Source organism: Elephantulus edwardii, unplaced genomic scaffold (genome assembly GCF_000299155.1).
Source record: "Elephantulus edwardii isolate Elephantulus edwardi_28Jun2011 unplaced genomic scaffold, EleEdw1.0 scaffold00146, whole genome shotgun sequence".
Classification (NCBI taxonomy): domain Eukaryota; kingdom Metazoa; phylum Chordata; class Mammalia; order Macroscelidea; family Macroscelididae; genus Elephantulus; species Elephantulus edwardii.
In genome coordinates this window covers 6,753,223-6,761,708 of record NW_006399896.1, presented here as the reverse complement: position 1 = coordinate 6,761,708, position 8,486 = coordinate 6,753,223, and the positions used below count along the sequence as shown (strand labels likewise).

Sequence of the window (8,486 nt, the reverse complement as noted above, 5' to 3'; positions counted from 1 at the left end):
TTTTTCTCAGCCTTACCCCCACCCCGATGCCAGCCTCATTCTACAACAGTGGCACCATATAGCATTTGTCCCTTTGTGACTGAGATACCTCACTCAGCATAATGTCCTCCAGGGTGGCTTAATATTTTTGTACAGCCTTTTAAGATGACCACTTGTTACCACTTAGATGGTCACGGAACTTCAACTCTGACCCTCAATTAATGATTTCATTCTTCTCACTAGTAGTAGTTGTTGTTGTTAGATGCCATCAAATCAAGTATGGCTCACAGAATATAAGATCTGAGAACTGTGAACCCTGTCCTATCCTATGTCATCCTCATCATCTCTGACACACTTGAGCTCAGTGCTGCAGGCACTGCATCAATCCATTTTGCTAAGGGCCTTCCCCTCCTTTGCTGACCTTCTACTTTTTCAAGCATCATGTACCTTTCAAAGGATTAGCCTCTCCTAGCAACATTCCAAATTATGTGAGACCATCATCCCAGCCTCAAAGGAGCACCGTGACTATAGTTTTTCCAAGATAAAGTTATTTGTTCTCTTGGCAGTCCACGCTTCTCCAACATCACAATTCAAAGATACCAATTCTCCTATCATCCTTATCATACTGTTGTTGTTGTGCACTGTTGAGTCGGAACCAACCCGTAGCTGACCCTCCAGCAGGTTATCAGAGGCAGTTAATTACACTGGAGGAGAACACATAAATTATGAATTAATGGCAATCAGAAACCATAAAAAATGAAATTGCATAAAGATTGATATCTGAGGCTTTAGTGAGCTAAAATGGATTAGAATAAGCCATTTTCAACCAGACAAATCATATAGTTTATTAATGTCAGAAATGACAAATTGAAGAGGAATGGTGTAATATTCACCACCCAAAAGAAGATTTTAAGATCTGAAGTATGCTGAAACTAATTCAACAGGTAATCAAGATGCACTGATAATTATTGGTGATTAGAAGACAAAAGTTGAAAAGAAAAGTATCCGTAATTGGAAAAAGGGCCTTTCATTATAGAAATGACGCTGTGACATATGACAGAATTTTGGGAGATAAACTATTCATCAGAAAGACCTTTTTGTAATAACACAGACCATGACTTTATACTTGGATTTCACTGGATAGAATCCACAGAAACTGAACTTCCTTTGTTGGTGGAAAGAGATGGTAGAGAAGCTCAGTCGGAAAAAGTTCAGAGGCAAGTTGAAGTTCAAACTGAAGAAAATGAAAATAAGTGCACAAGAGACAAAATATGACCTGGAGAATATCCCAGCTTAATTTAGAGACCATCTAAAGAACAGATTTGATGTGTTGAACACTAATGACCAAAGATAAGGCAAGCTGTCAACAGCGTAAGTGAAGAAAGCAAAAAGCCATTAAAAAAGCAAACCAAAATCCAGGGGGGAAAAAGAGACCAAAATAGGGGTCAGAAGAGATTCTAAAACTAGCTGTGAAGCAGCTAAAGCAAATGGAAAAACTAATGAAGCAAACCAGCAGAATGAGAGATTTCAAAGCACACCTTGGGACGACAAGGTAAATGATTCTAAGGAACTGTGCCAAAGCTTGGTGTTAGAGAACCACAAGGGAAGAACAGGCTAGGCTTTTCTCAGGCTGAGGGAAGTGAAAGAAAAATTCAAGCCTGAGGTAGGAGATGAGAAGGTGTCGGGGTTACACATTCGACCCAATCTGTTTACAACAGTGAAATACACACATATGTAAGTGCCAAAGGACAAAATAAAGAAGTGAATTAACTACCAAGTAGAGGGGAAGACCGAGTGGGGACTGAGAATGAGGAGAAACATGAGGAGCTGATCATCTTAAAATCTAGAGGGCAATACACATGGGCAAAGAGAAAACCTCACAGACCACCATTTAGACAGTATAGGCAGATCCAAAGCCAAACAGAGTTGCTGAGTGCTGTCAAGTTAGAACTGACCCTTAGCTGACCATCCAGAAGGTTTTCAGAGGCAGTAAGTTGCATGGGAGGAGGTTGCTCATCTTTCTCCTGTAGAGAACCTGGTTGGTTTGAATGTGTGCCTTTGGATTGCCAGTGCAACTGCTTACCATGAGGCTCCCAGAGCTCCCTGGTGAAACAGAGTGAAGAAAGTGCAACTTGGTAGAAAGAAGTTGTGATAGCTAAGTGTCTCAGGTGGGAAGCCCACAACGTGGTGCACACACACAGATGGAGGAGGGAGCAAGCAAGGAGTGTAATACAACACATTACCAAAGAGCCCCACGTCTTCTGAACTGAGGGGCCATGTTCATGCGGTGATGCTATAGGACATTGGACATTGTTTCCACTCTGAGTCTGGGCAACAAGTGGCTCATTACAGTGACATTAAACTGTGAGCATGGAACTATTTTTTGTTTGCCTGACTGGCAGGCTTCTCATGACGTATATTTCTAGTGAGCAAGGGCAAGCACCCTCCCTTCTCCCTGCATCAGTTTAGTGGATAGAGAAGGCTCCACTGCATCTCTACACCTGCCTGGTGTACACGCAGCTCTTGTTAGTTTGGGCTCAAACACCTGAGGTGACCACTAAGCCACAAACACCTGCGGAGTCTGTGAGTGTGGTGAACTCACAAAACACAGGACTCATTCCAGTGGTCTCAGTTTTTTGAGGAGCATGCAAGCAAGGACCGAAGTCAAGCTCCTATAGTACCCTTGAGCCATGGCTCCTACAGATGGAGCAGCAGAACACCAGGCAGACAGGAGGGTGACCTTCATGTTCCTGCTCCATTCTTACTGTTCGTTATTTCAGGGTGCTTTTCCTTTTCTGGCCCTGAATATTTTCCGTCTCTTTCCTCCATTTCTCCCCTGTTTTATCTGTTCCCCCACCCCCCACCACCTTCCTTTTCTTTTGTTAATTTTTAACCATTTTTCTCACAACCTCCACCTCCTTGTTGTTCTCTAATTCTAATCCAGAGATTAGAATTTCTTTCAACTTTAGAAATGTTGAGCAAATTCTTTCCTTTGGAAGATTTCTGTTGGAGAAGAGTATTGAGTCCCATCGATGGCCAAAAGAATAAATGAATAAGTATTGGAGAAGGTGCAGCCTGAATGCTCCTGGAGACAAATATAATGAAACTTCATCTCACATACTTTGGGCATATTGCGAAGAGAGGCTATTCCTTACAGAGGGACATCTTGCTTGGGAAGGTGGAGGGTCAGTGAAGGAGAGGAAGACCCTCAACCAGGTGGTTTGACACAGTGAATGCAGCAGTTGGGCTCTATTGGGACAGACTATGAAGATGACAAAGGATAGAGCAGGGTTCAGATCATAGGACTGCTATGGGTCATACTTAACTCGATGGCACCCAATCACCACCACCACCACCACCATGACGTATGAAATATACCACATTTCTTACCTACTTTTAAAATTTTGTGTGTGTGTGTGTACCGTCAATTGGATCTGACTCATACAGGAGGAGACTGCCCCTCCTTCTCCAGCAGGCATCTGGTGGATTCGAACCATGTACCTCTGGGATTGCAGTGCAGCTTTTTGCCATTAGGCCACCAGAGCTCCCTCACCTACTTTCTTATCTAACGATGAGTGCCACCACCACTGTGTTCCTGCTTCAATGAATCAACAAGAGAAAGTGAGTAACACCTGCTTACTTCATCTGCAGATAATTTTTACAACCAGCAAAAAGTCATTGCCCAAACCTCCACCAAGGACTTCAACCACCAGTTATGTTTAAAAGTGCCCTACTAGTGTTCAACTAGCAATCAAATAACATTCAACTCACCAACCTGGAATCTATCCCACCTGAACTGAACCATCTCAAGAACAAGAAAGAGGTACTGAACACTAATGACCTGACCTGATGAGCTGTGGAATGATACAAAAACCATCATCCATGGAGAAGCAGAAGGTTATTACAAAGAAAAGTGACAGAGAAAATTCATACACATCAATAATTATGTTGAAAGTAAATGGTTAAATCTACCAGTCAAGAGAAACAAAGGGCAGAATGGATGAGAAACAGGATCTGTCAATATGCTGCCTTTAAGAGACTCACTTAAAACACAAAGGTAAAAATAAGTTAAAAATCAAAGAACGAATGAGAAGATATCCAGTTAATGACAATCAAAAAATGAACAGAAGTGAAAACATCAATTTCTGATAAAAGAGACTGAAACCCAAAAACTAGCATAAGGGACAAGGAAAGGCATTCTGTAATGATTAAACGGTCAATTCAGGAAAAGACCATAACCTTAAATAACTAAGCACTCAGTGAAAGATCCTCAAAGTTCATAAACAACTCCACACTAATAGTAGGAGGCCTCTACAAACTATTTTGATGAAGGGCAGAAGTAGAAAGAAACTCAACAAAGACACAGAAAATCTCAACTACCCAATCCACCAACCTGACCTCTCAGATATATCCACAATGACAAAAATACACATCTCTCCCACCTCCAGTGAAAATGTAACATTCTCTGGAACTGGAGACATAATGAGAATAAGTCTCAATATAGGGTGAAACCAAGTTTCTCTTTGGAGGCTAGAATTTTGAAGATCTGTCTTATACACTTTGAGCATGCGGCCAGGTGGTCCTTGGAGAAGGATATCTTGCTTGGAAGGGTAGAGGGACAGTATAGGAGAGGAAGATTCCAGATGAGATGGATTGACACAGTACCTAAGGCATCAGGGGAAGGTGAGATAGAGTTGGTAAGACTGGCTTAGGGCAGGGCGGGCTTCGGAGCTGCTGTACATAGGGTCCCTATGAATTGCAGGTGACTCAATAGCACATGACAAAAAAAAAAACAACTTCCCAGACCAAAATGCGATAAAATTACAAACCAAAGAAGACATAAGGCAGGTGGCAGGGAGATCAAATTCATATGAATTGGAAAACTGTACTGAGAAACTACTAGGAAACAGGAGATATAAAAGTGAGCAAAGAATGAAAGGGTAACATACAAAAATCCTTGGGAGCTGATCCAAGATGGTGGATGAAGCCACCAGGTGGGTGGTGTCAGAGATCCCTGTCCTGAAGACTAACGCTGGACCCAGAGATCGGGAGTTATGGGTGCAGCAACTAAAGGAGGAATACCAGTCCCTTATTTGATATGTGGAGAACAAGTATGCAGACAATGACTGGTTCCGAATGGAGTCCAACAAAGAAGGGACTCGGTGGTTTGGAAAATGCTGGTACATCCATGACCTCCTCAAATGCGAGTTTGACAACGAGTTTGATATTCCTGTCACATATCCTACTACTGCTCCAGAAATTGCAGTCCCTGAACTGGATGGAAAGATGGCAAAGATGTACAGGAGTGGGAAAATATGCCTGACTGATCACTTCAAGCCTTTATGGGCCAGGAATGTGCCAAAGTTTGGTCTAGCTCATCTCAGGGCTCTTGGGCTAGGTCATTAGCTGGCAGTAGAAATCCCAGATCTAATGCAGAAAGGTGTGATCCAGCACAAAGAAAAATGCAATCAATGAAGGATCAAGTCACTGAGGAAGAACAGAAAGACCTTTGATAAATGAGGTTTCTTACTCATCTAATTACTTTCCTTTTCCCCTTCCATTCCTATTTGGAATTGCAACAGGAAATGCTGGGGGAAACCAAAATGGTATTGCTACTGAGTTTTTAAGTTAGGCTTCAGAAGAGAATAGAAAAGACTCAGACCTTCAAAAACCAAGAGGCAATTACAAGCCCCTCCCCATGTGGAGCAATGTAAGATTCTGGGATAACTAAAAGTGGGAACATAGCTTTTTTTGTTTCTGGAGATAACCATCAACAAAAGCTGTTTTCTCTGGTGAAAAAGAAAAGAAAAAAAAATCTTTAGGAGACAGCACAATGCCCAGAGGGCAATTTATAGCAATAGATACACATATGAAAAAAGAAACAATAATTTAAAAAAAACACCTCAATGCCTTAATCCAAAATCTCCAACAATGAGAAAAGGCAAAGTAAAACAAAACCAAACCCTATAGTTTTCAGGTGGATGTAATAAAGAAGTGTTGTTACTGTTGTTAAGTGCCATCAACTTGTAGATGACTTATAGAACACCTGTATAACTTTTATAATTTCTCCAAGTTCATAACGTTTCTGGAGGCAAACTATTTTGGAAGTGGAAAGAATAGAGTAGAAATAAAGAACAGAAAATAAGAGAAAGAATAAACACCACCAGAAGTGGGCTCTTGGTGAGAAAAAAAACACCAAAACACCAATGACAAACCACGCTCTAATTTAACAAAAGAAAACTAAAGGGGAGCTCTGGTGGCCTAGTGGCAAGAAGCTGCACTGCAATCCCAGAGAAATGCGGTTCGAATCCACCAGATGCTCTGCCAGAGAAGGAGGGGCCATCTCTTCCTGTACCAGTCAGATCCGATTTGACGTACACACACACACAAACAAAATTTTTTTTTAAAAAACAAACAACAAAAACAAAAGAAACTAAAGACAGAGATAACATGAATAAGAAACAAAGAACCAACTGAAAGGAATAATAACAACATACTATGAGGAATGGTATTCCAACAATCAGAAAAAAGAAGGAATGGGGAATTTCTACAGAAATAAAACTAGGTGAGAGAACCAAGATGGCAATGATAGAGGAAACAGCATAAGGAGCTGGAGGAGAGCCATGCTGCATAGAAACGGGCTATCAGAGAGACCAATGTGGCACACAAAGATCAACGTGGTGCGATGTGGACAGCAGGAATCTGAATCAGAACTTTTATTAAAATAATTAAGTTTGGGAGCCACAAGAGCAGCAAGCCATGGGCCCTGGCAGAAGCTGCCAGCCAGGAGCAAGCAGATCAGTGGAAATTTGAGTTTTCTTAAGCCCCGCTGGATCCAGGGACCTGCTGGGGCAGGGGCCGCTGGGCAAGGGCCCCTGGGTGAGGGCTGCTGGGAAAGGGCCGCTGAGCGGGAGCCACTGGGTGGAAGGCAGATAGATGGAATTTGAGTAGGGACCCATGAGCATACCCAGATAGCTGAAATCTGAGTGAGATCCCAGCATGTGGCCACCCCCCACCCTGTGCCAGCCCCACCCCCCATTCAGCTCCATACCTGTGCCTACACATCCAGTCAATCAACCTGTCTTTAATCCAGAGCACCTTGATCAGGCTTAGCTACAACAGGCTGCTCTCACAGGTCCTGAACTGAACATTCCCTTGAGTCAGAATTTCAGAGAGAAACACAGGTTGGGTAGCTGCCCCATCGATTTCTAGAGCAGTGTCTTTAGATCAAGAATCTATCTCTGCGTCACACATGAAAAACTACCACAGCAATGTCACAAAAGAAGCAGGTTAATACACACCTTACACCAAGAGTAAAGCAACATGTTACCCCCAAAAGGTGACACAGTATCAATGGATTTCCTGAAGTCAGAAAATCTGATGGAACTTTCTAACACAGAATTTAAAAGAACAATGATTGAATATTTTCAATGGGTGAAAGACAAACTTGAAGAATTACAGGACACTGCAAGAAAAACTGGGAGGAGCTTAACAAAACAATCCAGAACAAATGAAGCATTAATGGCACTGGAAAAACAAGAAACCACAATCCAAAATATGAGGTCCAATGCTTCAGATGCTGTCATTATGATAAAGGGACAAATGAACAGGGCTGAAGAGATGGAACACAGAACCAGTGAAATAGAAGATAGAATTATCACCACTGATCTGCTACAATAAAAAGCAGACTCAAAAAGGAAGGAAAAAGAAGAAAACCTAAGAATAATGTGGGACACCATCAAAAGAAATAACACGTGCATCACTGAAACCCCAGAACAGCAAGAAGCAAGTAAGGGCACCGAGAAAGTTGTGGAAGAATTACTAGAGGAAAACTTCCCAGGCATAATGAGGAATGAGAGATATTAAAGAAGCTGAGCAAACACCATATGGAATAGACCATAAAAGAAAAACACCAAGGCATATCATAGTTAAATGTGCCAGAACCAAAGATAAAGAGAGAATTCTGAAAGCAGCGAGGGAGAAACAAAGAGTAACCTGTAAGGAAAAACAGGTAAGATTAAGAGCCAATTTCTCAGAACAAACCATGTGAGCAAGAAGAGAGTGGAATGACATTTATAAAACACTAAAAGAACACAACTGTCAACCAAGAATACTGTACCCAGCAAAACTGTCCATCAAATATGAAGGAGAGATCAAGTTATTTCCAGAAAAGTAGAACCTAAGGGAGTTTGTAAAAACAAGGCGAGCATTGCAGGAAACACTGAGAGATATCCTTCTTACAGAGATGCCACAGAAAGCAGGATGAATTAAAGTAATTAGCAACAACACCAAAAAGAACTTAACATAGTCACTTCACCGAAGACGACATTCAGATGGCTAACAAGCACATGAAGAAATGTTCAAAATCCCTAGCTCTAAGAGAGATGCAAGTTAAAACAACTATGAGATAACATCTCACCCCAGTCAAAATAGCAAAATTTAACAGAACAGCAAGCAACAAATGCTGGTGAGGTTGTGGAGAAACTGGAACCCTTATTCACTGTTGG

The 8,486-nt window shown here is 41.7% G+C and overlaps 1 protein-coding gene and 1 pseudogene across 1 annotated transcript in view; one reads left to right on the top strand and one right to left on the bottom strand.

Moving 5' to 3' along the window:
• Nucleotides 1–8,486, bottom strand: part of SNAP29 (synaptosomal-associated protein, 29kDa) — a 50,730-nt gene that overhangs the window by 12,168 nt on the left and 30,076 nt on the right. The window lies entirely within an intron of this gene.
• LOC102855130 lies at nucleotides 4,954–5,454 on the top strand (annotated as a pseudogene).